The sequence below is a fragment of the Peromyscus leucopus genome, chromosome 13 (genome assembly GCF_004664715.2).
Source record: "Peromyscus leucopus breed LL Stock chromosome 13, UCI_PerLeu_2.1, whole genome shotgun sequence".
In the NCBI taxonomy this organism is placed as follows: Eukaryota; Metazoa; Chordata; class Mammalia; order Rodentia; family Cricetidae; genus Peromyscus; species Peromyscus leucopus.
Window position 1 is genome coordinate 4243954 of NC_051074.1, and position 19400 is coordinate 4263353.

The 19400-nt window shown below is 46.1% G+C and overlaps 1 protein-coding gene and 1 long non-coding RNA gene across 2 annotated transcripts in view; one reads left to right on the forward strand and one right to left on the reverse strand.

Annotated features, from left to right (window-relative positions):
* Inpp5d (inositol polyphosphate-5-phosphatase D) overlaps positions 1-19400 on the forward strand; it is a 112565-nt gene that overhangs the window by 28207 nt on the left and 64958 nt on the right. The gene's annotated exons all lie outside the window — the stretch shown is intronic.
* Positions 1372-4573, reverse strand: LOC119088890. Its single transcript, XR_005092631.1, has 2 exons — positions 4219-4573; positions 1372-1918 (listed from the first exon to the last, which is right to left on the reverse strand). It is a non-coding gene; the product is annotated as an uncharacterized LOC119088890 (long non-coding RNA).

A 19400-nucleotide genomic window follows, 5' to 3' on the forward strand; every position in this document is an offset into this window, starting at 1 on the left:
AGGAACAGGTACTACAGGTTGAGTGACCTTGTCAACTAGGAATCAGTTTGGGAGCAGCAGTGGTTTGAACTTGGGATTTGTTCCCCCCAGGATGTTGGAATATCTGTACATACAACCTGAGACCAGAGGCCAAGGCAGGACCTAGACCCGAGTGAAAACACAAGATCGTTCTGTTTCGTGTAGACCTTACACAGCTGGCCTGAAGGTCCTATATTTTGACTGAGACCTGTCACATGATGTCAGGTGTGGAATCCCCCACTTGTGACATCTGTTGGCTTACTCAAAAAAGTTTTGGATGTTGAAGCATTTCAGATTTGGGGTTTTGGGATTAGCGGTGATCCCTGTCTCAGTCACTGTTCCATCACTGTGGAGAGACGCCACGACCAAGGCAACTCTTAGAAAAGAAAGCACTTAACTGGGGCTGGCTTACAGGTTCAGAGGTCAGTCCATAATCATCATGGTGGGGAGCGTGGCGGCACAGAGGCAGGCCTGGTGCTGGAGAAGGAGCTGAGAGTTCTACCTCTTGACCTGCAGGCAGAGAGGCTGAGCCTGGCATGGGCTTTGAAACTTCAAAACCCACCCCCAGTGACACACTTCCTCCAACAAAGCCACACCTACTTCAACAGAGCCACGCCTCCTAACCCTTCTAATCCTTTTCAAATAGTGCCACTCCCTGATGACTAAGCATCCAGATGAATAAGCCCATGGGCACCATTCCAATTCAAACTCCACAGTCCCTCTGCCATAATTAATGTGACAAGAGCATCCATCACTTGTGTCCTCAGAAAACTGTACATGTGTTGTATTTAAAACCTCCAAGGCAAAACATGGTTGGCAGGGTGATCTTTTGATTCTTGAATGTTATTAATTAGTTGTTGATTACAGCTACACTAGCCACTGGCCTCCTTGGAGAGAAGACTCCTCCTTAGACTGGAACTCCCCTGGGTCATGTGCAAGCTGGGGGCTGCTGGGCATTGTGGGAGAGATATCCAGCCTGTCTACAAACAGTTTCTTCATACACACACACACACACACACACACACACACATGTGCACACACACACACACACACACCACTGTGACCCCACTCCACATACAACAATAACAATAATAAATAAACCTTTTACAATCTGGGCCAGGCATTTGTGGTGCACAACTTTAATCCCAGTACTAGGGAAGCAGAGGCAGGTGGAACTTTGTAAGTTAGAGGCCAGCCTGGTCTACAGAGTGAGTTCCAGGACAGCCAAGGCTACACAGAGAAACCTTGTCTCAAAAAGCTAAAAACAAAAAACAGAACAAAATAAAGCCGCTTACTGTTATTCATTAAGCAGCGCTGTTTACCTTTTGAGAAAAGCCAGGAGGCACAACAAAAGCCACTCTAAGAGTTTATTAAGGGAAGGGAACAGAAGGGGTACCCAGGCCTATGGGAATGACTGTGCAGGGAGAGGGAGGAGGGATAAGTGGAACCCACTTTTGTAGGATCATCCCCCCCCCAGCCCCACACATGTGCACATGGGCTTACATACTACACCACGCATGCACATAGATTACGTGACCACACAGCGCACGGATTATGTAGGACACAAGGCCCTGGGTGACTAAGTGTCTTGCCAGCGCACACACACACAAGCACAGTCATGTAGCTGGGGGAGGGGTTAAGAATTCTAACACTCCAGACTTTGTTCTTTTATAAAAATAAAATAAAATAAAATAAAGGCAGGTAAATGGGAATGGGGGCACCATGTCTCCCAAAACTACTTCCAGCTGACTTGGTGGGTATCGGTTAACTTAGGGGTTAGGAAAGGGGCTTTTGGGGTAGCCAGATGTCCTGAGGTAATGGACTGTCCTCTGCTGCTTTGGGAATCGTCCATCATCTTCCGCTGCTTCAGGCTCTGTGACTGTTTGGGTCTGACAAGGTCCTGGTGAGGCAGAAGAGGTGGTTTAGAAAACATTTTACCTTGTGGGGGGGTCCCCGAGGGGTCCTGGGGTGAGAGAGGGGGGGTCCTGGGACCAGGAAAGTTTTAATTATACTTATCTGAAGTGGATCTGACCTTTCCAGGTGGATTCAAGCTGGCACTGGAGCTCGGAAGAATTTTTAAACATATTAAGAAGCAGCCACGGGGAATTTAAAATCTTGAGCTGGTAGCCATGATATTATAATGTTTAGTACTCTGCTATCAGAATTTTACTGGTTAGTGTGTGTGTGTGTGTGTGTGTGTGAGAGAGAGAGAGAGAGAGAGAGAGAGAGAGAGAGAGAGAGAGAGAGAGACCGAGACCGAGACCGAGAGACCGAGAGACCGAGAGACCGAGAGACCGAGAGACCGAGAGACCGAGAGACCGAGAGACCTGGAGCATGCTTTTAATTTTCACCTGAGATAAGCCTTATCTGAGACAAACCTCAAGGTACCTGTTTTCTTTATTAGTTTAGCATCCAGGAGACACAGGTGATCAATTGCTGAGGGCATTTAACACTAATAGATTGTTATATTGAAGTCTGTGTTTTGCAGAGTCCAGACCCTTTTGAGTCTGGGGGTGTAAATACCTCTGGACTGTTAAACTATTCCTTGCCACCTGGTCCTTGGCCTCCAGCCCTATGGTGGTCCTGTCACAATTAGCTGAGTGGTTAATTAGAAGTTTGAATATGTTATTAGAGACACAGAGGGAAGCTGCTGAAGCAGAATGTGGTCAGTAGAGACAGGAGGATGTCCTGAGGCTGACAAGTGAGGCACATGGGGGAGCAAACAAAATAAAAGCCCCCACCTTAGCTAGAAAATCTCTTCCCATCAGGGGCACAGAGCAGGTTGGCACCTCTAAAAATGTGTGGGTGAGAGGGATACCCCTGAAAGTACAATTAAGTGGTGGGGTCTGGTGAGGTAGGTAAGGCTGTCCCTCTACCTCGACAATAGGGACATGAGGAGAGGTGGGACCCCAAAACTCCCTCAGGACTGAGTAAGTGGCTGTGGTGTCCAAAAGGAAGGGTGGGTGGGCAGCATTGATTTGATGAACCTCATCTGCATGTGTTCCAGTCTGCTCCCAAACTCATCTGCGTTCTCAGGAAGTGGGTTATTAGCAAGTATCATATATACATCATGAAAGATGAGACTATAAGATTGGGTAATGTTTTGGAATTGTTTAATAAAGGAAGCAGAATTAGAGGTATAGCAACCCACATTTTTTCCTATCTGAGAAAGTTCCATGAGGGAGAAAGGGACGTGAACCTTAACCAGTCCACCCACCCTGGCTACCTCTCGCAAAGGGAGAATGGTTGCCAGGTCGGCATGGCTGGAGTCAGATCCTTATCAGCCCAAGAACGAATGACAGGAGGGGTCAAGATTGGAGCCAGAGTTGGGCTGTTGGAGCGGCAGGCCGATATTGGCAAGGAGGAGGGGGCTAGAGGAGGAGCCGAAGGGGCAGAGGCCCGAGCAGCGGGAGTTCCGGGAGGTTGGATAGGCAGAGGTTCAGAGCAGTAGTCAGAGATTCCTCGGGTTCAGGTAGCACAGCTAGGAGCACGTGGGCAGGAGAGAGGAATTGAGAAGGAAGGTTTAGAGCTTAGCTAGAAAAAAAAAGCCTGGGGTCCAGTGAGCCATTAGGCGGCCATTTCTTATTGTTATCTAAGGGATATTTGGGCCTTTTCTTAGTGCAAAGGCAGACAAGCTTAGAGGTCTTTAAGTAATGCATTAAGCTGAGAGGCTTAAGAGTTTCCAGAAGATATCCCAGGGGGAAGGTAGGTAGGGCTAATAGGGTTGGAAGCTTTATTTCTCATGACCGAGGCAGAGAAAAAAAAAAAAAAAAATGTGATCCAAGACTACGATCTCAGGCATCCCCAAGATCAAGTGAGGATCAGCAATTGGCACAAGTCACCCATGCTTCATTAGGCCAGAAGGATGAGGGCCAGGGCATGCGTAGCCCGAGGACAAGTGTTCAGCAGCGGCAGGCACAAGTCATTCAAAGCTTGTCAAGCGAGAAAATGAGGGCGAGATGTACACAGCCCCAGGACGCAGCCCAAGGACAGGGGTCTGACAGCGAGAACGATATCTCAGACCACAGTCGTGGGAAATGGCTAGAGATTGAAGCCTGCAGTGGGGGCTGACCATAGCCAATGAAGGCTGTGGACGGGGTTTCTCCCAATCCTGGCGATACCAGAAGGGCGCGAGACCACCTACGGTCATCCCCACAGGTTCAGGGGACTGTTTATGCTGGCTGGGAAGGGAAAACTCACCAATAGAAGCGGCTGGTGTTGTGTGAAGCAGTCCAGTAACTGGGCACATGGAAAAGTGGGCAGTCGTAGATAGAATAAACCTCGGTACAGGGTCCCGGGCCCAGAGCACCAGGAGGGCCTGCTTCGTCTTGGCACCAATGTTATTTATTAAGCGGTGCAATGTTATTCATTAAACGGTGCTGTTTACTGTGTGAGAAAAGCCAGGAGGCACAACAAAGCCTACTCTAAGAGTTTATTAAGGGAAGGGAACAGAAGGGGTGTGCCCAGGCCTATGGAGAATGACCGTGCGGGAAGAGGGAGGAGGGATAAGTGGGACCCACTTTTATAGGATCCCCCCCAACCCCGCACATGTGTACATGTGCTTACATAGCTGCGCCACGCATGCACATAGATTACATGATCACACAGCGCACGGATTGCGTAGGACGTAAGGCCCTGGGTGACTAAGCATCTTTCCAGTGCACACTCACGAGGTCATGTTGCTGGGGGAGTGGCTAGAAATTCCAACACTTATGATCATTTCAAAGAATAGCTCATAAAGCCTCACTGGGCTTGTAGCTCAATGGTCGTGCATTAGCATGGAGAAAGTGCTGGATTTCAACCCTGAAACTCCAAAACAGCCTGCCCCCTCCACCCCCTCCCCACTGTGAACAGGGCTGACTGCTAGGCTCCTTCAGGCTTCATTTCAGAAATGAAATGATACTATACTCGTATTTTTCTCTCTCCCCTCACCATCCCTTCATTGAGATCTGTCACGGTCTCCTCACACATCCTTGTGCTCTCTACCTGATGAACGGTGACAGATGGACAACTAGCCCTTTCCTTTCTGGTACTGGCTATTGTTGTAGAAGGCAAACACTGTAATAAGTGAGTCCTGCATAGGCCTCTACAGGTGGGCAACATACTCACTATGTAACTGAGGTTGGCTTAAAACTCCCATCCTTCCGCTTCTGCGCCTGATGCTCTTCGGAGGATGTGGGTTTGATTCCCAGCACCCACACGGTGGCTTACAATCATCCGTGACCTCAATTTCAGGGAACATGAAACACATGTGGTCTATATACATGCATGCAGGTAAAACATTCATACACATAAAATAAAAATAAATCTTAAAATATCTTTCTGATTAAAAATTTGCTCTTCCAATCTATCAGTACCTACACCATGGAATAGGATATAAAAGGCCCTTTGTGTCTGGCTTCTAGCTCGCATGAATTCTCAAGATTCGTCTATATTGTAGCATTTGTCGGAACTCCATTTGATTTGGGGTTGAATTGGTAGTCCCTATCACATTGTGAGGACTCCGCCATCTCTGTTGCAACCTGCTGTCTTCATTGCTTCTTTCTTCATGTTACCAGCTTAGCCTGCGTTAACAAAGTGACAAGAAAATCTATAATAAGGGAAAGCTACAAGACAACTCTCTCTCGTCAACAAATTGCAATTGTGAGAATTTTCTTTTCCGTCAAAGGTAGTTAGCACAACAAGGGTAACTATTGCCTGGACCTTGCTTTCCCCTTCACTCTGATTAGTAACTATGTCAGATTGTGAGGTTGAGTTCCCATCAATGGGATGAGACGTGGTCGATATCCATGTTAGAGATAAAAGACAGAAGCCATATTGGCCAACATGCTCCCTAGCCCTGTTTGGGTTCTGATGCACCTTTTTGCAAAAAGAAATTGGCAAGTTAAAAAAAATTTTTTTTGCTCTTCACCTATATTTAGTAAATTAATTGTTGTTTGGTTAGTTTACTTTTTCTTTTAAAAGCTTTTACTTATGTGTATGTTTATTGTTGTGTATGTTTGTGGTGTGTGTGTATGTGGTATGTGTGTGGTGTGTGTATTGTACACGTTTGTGGTGTGTGTATGTGTGTATGTATGTGTGTTTGTGTGTATGTTGTGTATGGTGTGGTGTGGTGAGTGGTATGTGTGTGTATGTGTATGTATGTGTGTTTGTATATGTGTGTATGTGTGTATATGTGTTTGTGTGTGTGGTGTGTATATGTTGTGTGTGTGGTGTGATGTACGTGGTGTATGTATATGTTGTGTGTGTGTGTTGTGGTGTGTGTGTGTATGTGTGTGGTGTGTGTGTATGTGTGTATGTATGTGTGTTTGTATGTATGTTGTATGTGTGGTATGGTGTGTGGTATGTGTGTATATATGTATGTGTGTATGTGTGTTTGTATATGTGTGTTTGTGTGTGGTGTGTTTGTATGTTGTGTGTGTAGTGTGCTATATGTGTGTGTTGTATATGTGTGTGATGTGTGTGTATGTATGTGTGTTTTTGTGTATATGTTGTGTGTGTGGTATGTGTATGTGTGTATATATGTGTGTATGTGTGTTTGTACATGTGTGTGTGTGTTTGTATTTATGTGGGTGCTGTACATGTGTGTGGTATGTGAACCATTTGTGCCTACAGACACATTACAGCTGAAGGTCAATGCCTTCTGCCTTTCCTTGATCACTTTCTTGCTTGATTTTTGAAAGAGTGTGTCTCATTAAACCTTTAGATCATGAATTCCACTAGGTTGTAAGACCAGGGAGCTGCAGAGATCCCCGTCTCTAGCCTCCCCCCCACCACAGCTGGGGTTACATGCACACCCCACCACGCCCTGCTCTTTATGTGAGGCCTGGGCATCTGAACCCAGGTCTTTGCATTTGTGCAGCAGAAAATGTATAGACTAAATCATCTCTTCAGCCCTGCCCCTCTCCTTTTGGTAAGATTATTTATAGTCTATCATGTCTTGTGAAAATTTCAAGCAGAGGCTGGGCTATAGTTCAGGTACTTGCCTAGTGCTTGCCTGGCACACACAGAGCCCTGTGATCAGTCCTGGGCACCACATAAAACCGAACATCGTGGCACACACCTGTAGTCCCATTACTTGGGAGGTATCGGTGGGACAAACAAAAGGTCAAGGTCATCTTCATCTAAAAGCGGAGTTTTCAGCCAGCCTGGGCAACGCGAGATCCTGTTTAAAAAAAACAAAATCATTTAGTCTTCATGTGGATTCTCAGTCTTGTGACTCACCAATCTTAATTATCAAGAGAAAATAGTATTTTTTTTATTTTCTAACACTTTTATCATGTTTTTATGTCAAGTTCTTTATTTTGACATTTGCTATAAAATGAGGAATACAATTCTTCTTCCCAGTGACTCAGCAACCCCAGATAGTAAACAGGCCACCCTTTCCTGCTGACTCATGGTTCACCAGCCCATATGCCAATTTCCCACTTCATCTCAGTCTGGATGTAGACTCCTCCTTCTGTCCCAGTGATTGATTAATCTCGTCTTGCAATGATGCAGTGATGCACATTGATAGCAGTGACAGTCCCTGTGGCCTGTTTCTGACTCCTGCTCCAGAAGGAGGCTATAAATGGAGACCAGGAATAAGAAGGTGTGCCTGGAGAATCGCATCAACCAGACAGTGCCACAGCGGGACAGCAGAGGGGACAGGGAGCGGGTAAATACGATGAGGGCCAGCAAAGGTGTGAGGAGGTTCTGTCGCAGCCCACTGTGGACGTCTTAGTTAAAGCTGCGTGCTAGGTGAGTGCTCAGCACCAGACACCAGAGACTCTCAGAGGATAACCTGTGCATCTCACAGTGTGTCCTTAAAGGGGAAGGAGATCTTACTGCGAGGACCATTCCTTCCCACAGCTGGTTCTACCCCTCACAAGATGCAAAGTCCTCAGCTATTTGGAGAACAAGAAACTGTTCCTTCAGGTCAAACTCTGTGAGTTCTGTCCACCATCCTGTGTGTCTTCTCCTTACTCACGATGTCCTCTGCCTGATCTCTCCTTCCCAAAGGGTCTTTGGAACCCAGTGCTGCAGGGCACACTTCCTCTCCCATTGGCACTCTCCCAGGGAGCTTCCAGAAGGCGGAGCCATACCTTTACTCAACGCTGTATTGACTGTCAAATTCCTGTCTTTCCTGCGTGTACGTCTTCGTACCTCCACTCAGAACCCTAGCTTGGTTTTCTCCTAAATGTCACATTACCAGATCCAGTATATTATATCAGAGCATTGAGGTCTGCCTTCTCCCGGTTCTGTCACCCAGCAAGCTGGAGATGCCGCTGGGGGGCAGCCTGCTGTCCGGAAGGCCACCTCTAACAATCTGAGCAGCTGATGGAGCAGACACCTGTGTCCATGCTGACTTGAGGGGGATCTCACCAAGCCTGTACTTTTCCGTGCGGTCTTCAACAACTCGTGAATGAATTTCACAGGATGCTTTGCCCAAATCTACATATATGAGATGTATAGTCACAAGCAGGCGGCTGCTGTGTTGAGTAAGGTTTAGCACTGTTGGGTATCTGAGACATGTTTTTGTTTAGTAACGGACCAGTGAAAAATCAGAGATTTTCCACATAATTATTTGATGTTCTTAGCTTCTTTTGAAAAAAAAAAATGTGAAGCTCTGATGAACTTAGGTTTCCATTACCCATGATGATATTCTGGAGATGTGTGGAACCTCCCCCCTTCAATGCCACAGTTCCCTCCTCATCTGCTGTCTCCCCCCAAGTCCGTTCTACCTTAGACACAAAAAAAAAGGATCTTCTTGTTATAGAATGGGGAGGGATTTGTGAGGCCCCACCACTCCCTGAAGGTTTATAGGCAGTTAACAATGCCCAGGGGAGGGAGAGACAGTTTCTTCAGTGGGGTAGGCACTGGTAAGCTGCCCATGCTCTGGCAAATAACCTCTCATCCTGTGTTCTCATAAACAACTCCAATGAAAGTCATTGGCGCGCACACACACACACACACACACACACACACACACACACACACACACACACTGAATAAATGAGACATAAAGAAGGAGGATTAGAAGCAGAAAGAGATTAGCAGGAGTGTGAGGGCACAGCAGAGGATAATAAGGGGTGAATGTGAACAAAATACATTATATACATATATATATGATATATGTATATATATATGAGAATATCACAATGAAACGTGTTATTATGTATGATTAATGTATGCAAATCTAAAAAATTCAACAAATAATCTTATCTGGAAGCAAACAACATACACTGGCCTTCTATGACACAAATAAAACGTGAGAAACAGTTTTCGCTGACTGGATTGGTTCCCAGTGCACACCCACTGGTTCCTAGACCACGCCACACTTCCCATTTTCTCACAGACCCTGCCTTGGCAAACTGACGTAAAGCCTTCCCAGGATGCACATCAACCCATTGAAGTGTGAACTGCAGAGTAAGCCGGCTCACCCATTGTGAAAGTCACAACTTCCCCATCTGCCCTTCCCCTTAGATCTGCCTCCCCCATAGTTCAACGCTCTTGCTTAGGATTCTCTTCCTTCCCAGGGCTGGGGCTGTGTGTCCCAGCAGCAGGTGTAACTGCAGCTCCTTGCCTGCCTCGGCCTCTGCTCTCAGGCTGGGCTGGGCCTTGCTCGCTTCCTCTGGGCAGCAGGAGGCTTCAGCGGTGACTTTCGGTTCCTCTGAGGGCCGGTGTTTATCGAAGTCACTGTCTACCTAACTGAGCTTCGGGTCCCAGAGCCAGGGAGCAGGAGGACCCGAGGCTGCCATGACAGCGTGCCAAGCAGAGAACACTTTGTTCTTGTCTCTTTCCGGCATCTCTCAGCCTCAGACAATCCCACCACCCACCAAAGCAGGCTGGAAGCTTCCTGTTTTGGTCTGGGCCTTTGCCATCTTTAAGTGGGAAAACCTTTGTCCTTCATGAGTACCGCTTTCCCTGTGCATTGCCCTTTCTGTGACATTAACCTTTTTGTGGCTGCTGTACTTTTTTCCTGATTCAATGGTGCCTTCTAATACTGGGGCCATGCAGAAGGAAAACCAGGTGTGTGCAGGAGGCCCACCCTGTAGGAACTGGAGAGATGATGCTGTCAACATGGATGTCGCTCCCTTTGACATATGAAGTGGCAGACATTTGACCGTCATCCTCCAACAAGGAAAACACTGCCCCATTGTCTGCCGATGTCTGTGCCGTCAACACTCCACTATGGTGGCCACTGGAATGGCTGCTTTCAACAACTCTGTTAGAATGTGCTATAAACTCAAATTGGAAGAGCTGGCAAGGTCGGCCTGCCTCTGGACTTGAGGCATCTTTATCAGAGCCTCCTTGTCCTAGTTAGGGTTTCTATTGCTGTGACGAACGAAACACCATGACTATAAGTAACTTGGGGAGGGAAGGTTTCATTTGGTTTACACTTCCACATCACAGTCCATCACTGAAGGAAAAAAGGACAGAAATTCAAACAGGCAGGAGCTGATGCAGAGGCCATGGAGGAGTGCAGCTTATTGGCTTGCTTCCCCTGGCTTGCTCAGCCTGTTTTCTTATAGCACCAGGGTTGGCACCACCCACCATGGGCTGGGCCCGCCCACATCAATCACTAATTGAGAAAATGCCCTACAGGCTAACGTGCAGCCACATTATATGGAGGCATCTTCTCAACTGAAGTCATCCTCTCAGGTGACTTATTTGTGCCTAGTCGACATAGAACTCGCCAGCACCCTCCTGTAGCTCACTGAGGGGTCAGACAGATTCACAATCACCTCCATCTGACTTAGAGTCCTTTTGGGCCCCAAACCCTTACCCATAATTGTTTTAATTCAGGGTTTTCTCTCTCTCTCTCTCTCTTTTTTTTTAATCGCCTTTGGGGGAGGTATTTTCCCCTCACCTCTTTTACTGACTTGACTGTGTGATCAAACTTCCCATCCCTCTGACCTTTGGTTTATGTATCTAAAAAGTGGGAGGGGACTACACTTAGCAGATGATCCCTGGGGATGGTGACTCTTGCCTTGGGCTTAAAGCAGCTGCTGCTGACTTCAACTCTTGGCCAAATAGGTCTTCTAGTCCTTGTCCGTGGGCAAGGAGACTGGTGTAGCCTGAGAGTGGTAAGCATCACCCTCCAATGACAAAGTGTCCCGAGGAGACTGGTGTAGCCTGAGAGTGGTAAGCATCACCCTCCAATGACAAAGTGTCCCGAGGAGACTGGTGTAGCCTGAGAGTGGTAAGCATCACCCTCCAATGACAAAGTGTCCCGAGAAGAAGCAACTTAAGGGAAGTAAGGGTTCCTGGGGTTCGGGCTTGGAGAGGATATGGCCCATCGTGGTGGGCAAGCATGGTCGTGGGAGCGTAAGGTGACGGCCGGCCTCACTGCATCTACAGTCAGGAAGCAGAGAGGGGTGAGCGCTGGTGCCCGGCCAGCCTTCTCCTTCTTTGTTTATCTGTTTATTGCACAGCAGATATGATGCTTTTAAAAAAAATAGTTGTGCACATTAGAAAAAGCCTGAGACTTCATCTGAAAGCCTGGGGTTTTACTTTCTCTTGACATCTGTAAATTCTAGCAACTCTGGATCTATGTCCCCACAGCTGTAACAGGAACTAAGTGGAAACTTCTCCTTTCAGGGGTAACTCTCCCTGGCGTCTTACACCGCCTGCCTCGCTTGCACTGAGCTCCAGATTTTACCCTTTCCCCGGGGTTCCTTATTCCTGCCCAGTTCTCCCGCATCTCTTCGTTTTACATTTGTCTCTGTTTATTTGACAGGGCCTCAGTCTATAGCCCAAGCTTGCCTTGAACTTGACTGTGGCAGCTTACACTGGTTTCCAACCAACAGTGATCTTCCAAGTGCTGGGATTTCAGGTGTGAACCATCATGCTCTGCTCTTTCTCTGCACTTAACCAGAGGAAAAAAACTCAAACACAGAATGTGTTGTCAATAAACCCAGGTCATAGAGCTAGGAACCAATCTTACCCAATCAATTTACGTGATCAAAACCATAGCCCAAGCTCACCATAAAGCAATAACTTTACAAAATGATTTAATGTTGTTTGAATCTTAGGTGGTCTTTTAATAAAAAGCCCGGAGCCAGATATTGGGATGAAAGCTGAAAGATCAGAGAAGCAGAGCAGCTAAAGACAACCTCACCTCCCCAACTCCTCCGCTGATCCTGTTTCCTCAGACTGAAAACCTCTGAGTCCTCACCAGAAAGGCTCTCAGCTGAACTGCCTTAGTTCCTGTCTCCTCACACCTTATATACCTTTCTCTGTCCACACACTGTGTGTGCTTCCCAGTACTGGGGTTAGAGGTGTGTGCCACCACTACCTGGCTCTGTTTCCATTGTGGCCTTGAACTCACAGGAATCCAAACGGATCTCTGCCTCCTGAGTGATAGGATTAAGGGTGTGTGCCACCACTGTCTGGCCTCTATGTCTAATCTAGTGGTTGGCTCTGTCCTCCGATCCCTCAGAAAGTTTATTAGGGTACACAATAGATCACTACAATTTAATCCTTTCCACTGTATAACATGTGTATATGACCCCTCTTCTATAGGCAACCATTTAAGGAGTGTCTTATTTGCATACTTCTTACAGAATGTGTTTTGTGTGCACACATCTTTGACTCAAGCGATAGTCTAGGTCTCATTCTGTTTTCTACTTTTTTTTTTTTTACCCAGGAATCTTTGTAAGATTTTTTTTTCAAATTTTTATATCTATCTATCTATCTGTCTGTCTGTCTGTCTGTCTGTCTATCTATCTATCTATCTATTGGTTTTTCAAGACAGGGTTTCTCTGTGTAGCTTTGCGCCTTTCCTGGAACTCTCTCTGTAGTCCAGGCTGGCCTTGAACTCACAGAGATCTGCCTGGCTCTGCCTCCCAGTGCTGGGATTAAAGGCGTGCGCAACCACCCCCCACTTCAAATTTTTAAATTGTATTTATTCATTGCGCATGTGTACATGTGTGCATGCGCATGTACCATAACATGTATATGGAGGTCACCTGTGTGAGTTGGTTCTCTTCTCTCTTATGGGTCTCAGAGCTCAAACTTGTCAGCTTTGGCAGCAAGTGCCTTCACCTGCTGGGCCATCTCACTGGCCTTCCAAGATTGTTCCATGTTAGCTGGAGGGTGGTGGTGCATCTTTAATCCCAGCACTGGGGAGTCAGAGGCAGGCAGATCTCTGAGTTAAAGACCAGCCTGGTCCTACAGAATGAGTTTCAGGACAGCCAGGGATGTACAGAGAAACCCTGTCTCAAAACAAACAAACAAACAACAAGCAAACAAAAACCACACAAAAGAGTTTTTTCTATGTTGGTGCATACTCCTCTAATCCTTGCTTCCTGCTGATGGGACATCCTGTGTGTGCCTTGATCAACCTCACCTGTCGTCTTCCAGGGACACTCACCCAGGCTCCCTCCAAATCTTACCCATCATGTACTAGCCTGTGATCATGATCCACAGAGGTGGCCCAGGCCCAACGTGCTACAGGCCAGGAGTGAAGTTGCTATACCATGGGATCTGTTCATATTTCATTTGCCTGAATTATGTGCTAGCTGTACTCACCTGAATGGCTGCACCGTTCTACCCTCATAGGGTCCTTATACAGCACAGGCATGGAGGGAAGCGTTTCAGTATGTATTATCTACCAGGAAATAGTACCCTGTGGATGGAGTTCAGAATAGGTCCCAGACACAGGCAGTAAAACTGAAGAATGAACCACAGTGTAAGATCTCAGGGACCAGAACCGGGGGCAGGTCCAGCCTTCAAAGATTTCTGCAAGCGGGTCCCCACCTCATAAATTTCTACAACTTTCTAAAAACAGTGCTTGCCAGGCAGTGGTGGCACATGCCTTTAATCCCAGCGCTTGGGAGGTAGAGGCAGGCGGATCCCTGTGAGTTTGGGGCAGCCTGGGTTGCCTCAATAGATAGATAGATAGATAGATAGATAGATAGATAGATAGATAGATAGATAGATAGATAGATATAAAACACAGAACGAGTTCCAGCCAGGGCTACACAGAGAAACTCTGTCTCTAAACAAAATAAAAAAAAAACAAACAAACAAAAACTAAAAATAGTGCTTTGGGCCTGGGAATAAGTGCTCAAGCCATGAATCTGGTGGGAACATTGTAAATTTAAACTATAACAACTCTATGATTAGCGTTAGACTTCTCAAAGCTTCTGCCCCTGACCATTTTTTTTTTTTTTTACTAGCTTATGCTATCCATGGATGCCCAGGGTCAAACCAGCTGGATGCTGGTCAGCGTCCAGTTACAGCATGTAAAGAGTCTTGCAGGGCAGCCATCTCTAGTCTACTGTAGCGCACCTCTGATATTAAAGGGTGATGTGTGGTGTATTCTGGATGGTAGCGTCCGTGGATGAGGACTGCAAAAGTGGAGGCGTTGGAGAGTGGAGGGCACCATGAAGAGGTTCTGGGAACCACAAGAGAGGACCCAGAGGGCACTGAAGACCTCCACAAAGAATGAGATGGCAGGGAGCCCTGTGAGGCTGGAACAAATGTGTCTATGTTTGAGATTTATTCCTAGTGACCGTCCTGGTGATAAAATGAATGGAGTGACACTGGACCAGATACTCAGTCTCTCATGGCTTCAGTTCCTCAGACCAGTGAAGGTGATTATATCATAAAGTTCAGTAAAAGATCCTTGGGAAATACTCATCCTCCCATTATCTGTGTGTGTGTGACCTTTTCACGACTCTGCATGCATCTACTGTCCTGTGGGCAACCCACTAAAGGCCCAACTTTAACTTTCATGCTAGAATTAAAAATGCTTTATGTCCCCCCATTCAAAAAAGTCTTTATGCCTACAATACATTGATACATTGATTTTTCTTCGCCTGGCTTATACAGTCTGGTCGTCACTGGCTGATCTAGATGAGCTCTGCTGGGTCAAGTTGGACCCCAGGCACCTGGTCAGGTCTGGGTCTGCTTCTTATATGTTCTTGGCCCAGGATGATGGGCATCTTTTTTCATAGAAGATCATAGGTTCCAGGTGTGTCCAGGAGAGACCCATAGTGCTTTCTGCTCAGAATTGGTGTTTGTCCACATTAAGTTGGCTAAGGCAAGTCACATGGCCAAGTCACACTGATAGGACAAAGAAGTAGGTCTCTCACATTAGTGTAAGATGTTGCAAAGCCCTGAGATGAGGTTATGAATCCATACAGTCTATTCACGTGGTCTTTCCCACAACAGGGGTCCTTCCAAACTCCACCCAAACCACCCTCTGAGCCCAACAAGCTGGGATCCTCAGCTGTCACTCATTGGTGACAAATCAAGCCCATAGGTCCTGGGAGAGAAGAGAGTAGCATCCACATTGACTTCCATTCTTCTGCCTGCTCTCTCCCCCCGACAGCCTCCTGTCCCACTCATGAGCAAGACCTGCCTTGCTTCTGTATGATGGGGCTTTGGCAGGAGCCCAGATCCACCATGCCCAGTTGCCCATGCCACCTTGAATTCTCCAGCCCCAGCACAAGACCTGTGTCAATAAAGGGGGCACTGCCCCTCCCCAGGCAAGCCAGATAGCACCGCAGGCCAGACACAGCCTGTACTGAGTGGACGCTTGCCTGGGGCTGTCACCACCCCCTCACTCCATCCACTCACACACAACTGCCAGGCTCTCCGTGATTGTTTTTATGTTCTCACTGTATCTGAATTATTACAGCTGTCTGAGCACTGGAGATGACCCAAGATCGCCACATATTTTATACAAAACTCTAAAAGTATGTAAACCTGGAATGGTTTTGTATGAACTTTTAAAATTTGACACTTTTAGACAAGATCTCTTTGAAAACCCTTTCCTGTGTATACTTGTGCGTGTGCAAATGCTTGCATGTGCACATGCTAAAAGAAATGATCTAGGTTACAAAAATTGATTCTAAGAATGCTTTTTATAACCACGTTGAACTAAAAAAAAAAAAGTGTTTGCATGTAACCACCAGCTAAGATAGAGACCATTCCCAGGCTGGCTGTCTTTAAAAAAAAAAAAAAAAAAAAAAAAAAAAAAAAAAAAAAAAAAAAAACTTATTTTGAAAGTAATTTGACTTAAGAAAATTTTGAGAACAGTGCAAAGAATTGCAGTTTTCTCTCCATCTTCCCCACTGAGCATTTTAACATATAATATACTCATCATTGTCTCTTACATGACTGTTGATGTTTTTCTGAGTCATTGGAGACTAAGAGTCTGGCGATGCCATATTCTCTCTCTCCTGCCATAGCCACATTCAGCCATCAAAGTCAGGATGTTAACGCCGATTCACCATCCAGTCCCAAAGTTCCATTCAAGTTTCTCCAACAGTCTTAGCAGCAATATAAAAATATCCCACTTGAGTATTTATGTAAACCATAAGTTACATACATAAAATAATTTGCTTCCTGGACCAATGTTCAATCTGGAGTCACATGTGACATGTACCTGTTCTGTCCCTTTAATGCTCTAACGCTGGCCATGCTGTTGTCCCTTCTTTTGTGACACTTTCTTTCTTTCTCTCTCTCTTTCTTTCTTTCTTTCTTTTTTAGAACTAGCTAGTAAGTTTGTAGGCTGCCTCTTGATTGGAGTTCTTCAGGGCTTCCCCCGTGACTGGGTCTAGTCCTGTATTCCCATCAGAAGTTCTCAGCAGGGGTGCTGTGTTCAACACTCCCATTCAAGGAGAGGCATGGGTCGCTCTGCCCTGTTGTTGGAGTAAACTTTGAGTATGAGGCTAAGATGGCATCTACAGAGTTTCCTCTTTGCAAATTACTATAGATATTTATTATTTAAAGTTTTCATTCTCTCTCTCTCTCTCTCTCTCTCTCTCTCTCTCTCTCTGTGTGTGTGTGTGTGTGTGTGTGTGTGTGTGTGTGTGTGTATGTGTGTCTGCTTGGAACTGAAACGAGAGTCCTAACACACATTAGTCACTCTGCCACTGAGCTATATCCCCAGCTCCAGGTCATCCTAGGCTTCATAGTAAGTTTGAGGCCAGCTTAGACCATGAGTCCTTGTCTAAAATAATAAAATAAAATAAATAACTGAAGTCAGGTATAACAGCACAATTTGTAATCCCAACACTCAGAAGCTGAGGCAAGAGGATCATGAATTTGAGTGGAGCTTGGGATAAATAAGATCCTCTCTCAAAATAAGCAAAAACTGATAACTAGGCTAGGGGTGTAACTCAGGGGTAGATTTCTTGCCTAGTGTACCCATGGCTCTAAATTTAATACCTAAGGTGTAAATAAAATAAGATTAGAAAATTCAGTGTGCGTGTGCGCATGCGCCCCCCCCACACACACACACACACTGTTTTGTGAAATAGTCTGAGACTATCTAAATATCTCTTCCCTGGTTTTAGCACCCACTGGTGAAGCTCGCCTGAATCAGTTATTACAGTGTTGACTGCCAAATGCTAATTGCCTTTTCCTGTCATTGGTTGGACGGTTATTAATTGGCATTCTACCGTGGGAAGAGCTTTCCCCTTTGATTCATTTATATAAAGGTAGACTCATGAATTCTCATTGCACTCAGTGGACTATAACTATTTTCATTATTCATTTTGATGTTCAGAGTGTGCTGGCTTCTCTCTCCCACTGTCCTTCCAGTCAGTTCCTGGCTCTTGTTGACAAATTGTCTTCATGTTCAAAGCATGAATTTCCTCTCTAGAGCAGTGGTTCTCAACCTTCCTAATGCTGTGACCCTTTAATACAGTTCCTCAAGTTATGTTGACACCTAACTATAGAATTATTTTTGTTGCTACTTCATAACCATAATTTTGCTACTTTATGAATAATAATATAAATATTTTTTGGAGATAGAGGTTTGTCAAAAGGGTCACAACCCACAGGTTGAGAACCACTGCTCTAGAGCTGTAGATATTACAGGTTCCGATGTAAGACCCCAGCCCCGGACTGCAGGGCGTTAGCTGACTAAAAGGGTCTCTGAGTCTTCCTAATGGAGAAAGATGTTCATCACCCAGTATTTGAGCAGTGAGTGTGCTCATGACTGTTAGTGTGTTATCACTTCTAGGCCCTCTCAGCAGACACATTTATGCTTTTCACCTGGAATCATCTGTACATTAAGGACAATGAGTTTGAGGGGCTAGAAAGATGCTCGGTGGTTAGGGACACTTTCTATGCGATCGTGAACACCACATCAAAGTTCTGGTCCCAGCACCCAGGCAACAAGCCACGCCTCCCTAGGTCTGAGGTAGATAGAGACTGGGGGGGGGGGCAGAAAGTGATAAAAGAGGACATCTGACATCTGACACCCTCCTCTGTCCCTCTGTCTCTCTGTCTCTCTGTCTCTCTCCACACACACACCCCGAATTCACACTATCCGAGCCCATTCTCTGCAGTTCCTCCCCAGCCTGGCTTGTGTTTCTGCTGCTTCCCTGTAGGTATGGAACCAGTCCCCTGCTCTGCTGTCCCTTTGGCCTGACCATCTCCAGTGGCCTCTCAGGCCCTGGGTACCTCCTTATCTCAGCCTCCACTGTGTCTTCAGCCTAACCCGCTCTGTATCCTTCTGATTCTTGACCATCTCCATGACCCCATCTCAGACGTTGACCCTACCTACTTCAAAGGCAATGAAACATTGAAAATGTGTTAATACAAAGAGGGAAAGGAGCTGGGCATGGTGGGTCATGCCTGTAATCCCGGCACTTGGGAGGCTGAGGCAGGAGGAGCTCAAGCTCTGGACCAGCCTGGGCTATATAGTGAATGCCAGTCCAGCCTGGGCTCCAGAGTGAAATCCTATCTCAGTGGGGGAGGGGTGGAGGTAGCTGCCTTCTAAGGGGATATCCTATAGAGGTACCTGTCTAAGCCTTATGACCGATGAAGATTTCTGAGTCCAAAGCAGCCTCCAAAACTATTCCCAGGCCAATCTCCTCTTTTCCCAGACCCCTGGGTCTCTCTGGCTGGCCACGCCTCCTGAGTGTATTAGTGTCCCTGACCCTTTCTCCTTCTTTCCAGCTTCCTAATTCAAGGACAGGATTCCCTCTTGCCCCACACCACAGCCAAAGTGATGTTAACCTGGCCAGCTGTGATAGTTCACATCTGTAATTGTCCCACTCAGGAGGCTGAGATAGATGGATGATGAGTTTAAGTCAAGTATGGGCCTTGTATCAAAAGTAAATAATAAATAAATAAATAATAAATAAATAAATAAGTTTAAGTCAAGTGAGACCTTGTATCAAAAAAATAAATAGAAATTAAAACATCAATCCGTTTATACTACATGTATCTGCACCCCAGCTCTTAAATACTCCCAGAAGCTTCAAATCACTTCAGAAAAAAATTCAAATGCTGCCAAAGCCCCAGATACCCAAGGAACCATGCTCTCTCTCCCCTTCCTTTACCCATGTTGGGTCTGTAATTCTCAGGAAGACATTTGGCTGAGGCAGGAGGTAACTAAGTATTGAGAAGAATCCTGGAGGCAGGAGGGAGGT